This window comes from Sinocyclocheilus anshuiensis, unplaced genomic scaffold (assembly GCF_001515605.1).
Source record: "Sinocyclocheilus anshuiensis isolate Anshui unplaced genomic scaffold, SAMN03320099.WGS_v1.1 scaffold773, whole genome shotgun sequence".
NCBI classification, from domain to species: domain Eukaryota; kingdom Metazoa; phylum Chordata; class Actinopteri; order Cypriniformes; family Cyprinidae; genus Sinocyclocheilus; species Sinocyclocheilus anshuiensis.
The window spans coordinates 483,325-483,697 of record NW_015539930.1 but is presented as its reverse complement, the minus strand read 5'-3'; positions in this window follow the sequence as shown (position 1 = coordinate 483,697).

The following is a 373-nucleotide window of genomic DNA, read 5'->3' as shown; positions in this document are numbered from 1 at the left end:
TGTAGTCTACTCTCCCAGGATCAGGAAAGGTCGTCCATAAAATGTGCTGCACACATCTATTTGGGTTGAAGTGTTGTGGAACAGTGTTGTAAATACAACTTAACGACTGATTTGTAGTCGTGTCCTCTTTTGGAAGACCAAACAAAGTAGTTTCGCTTTCAGAACGAAACACACAGCGTCACACACCGCGGGCTTGAGTGAGCGGCGGCCGGTGGGCTAGAGAACGGCGCGGCCGGCGGGCTTGCGGCAACCACATGTGACGACCCCCGGCTTGGACTCCGCTTCGTCCACAGTGAAAGCCGATCCGGCGATCCACAGTGCGAAGTTGATGTATTTCAAGTCTTTGCAACTTTACAGATCTTCTTTATGCACC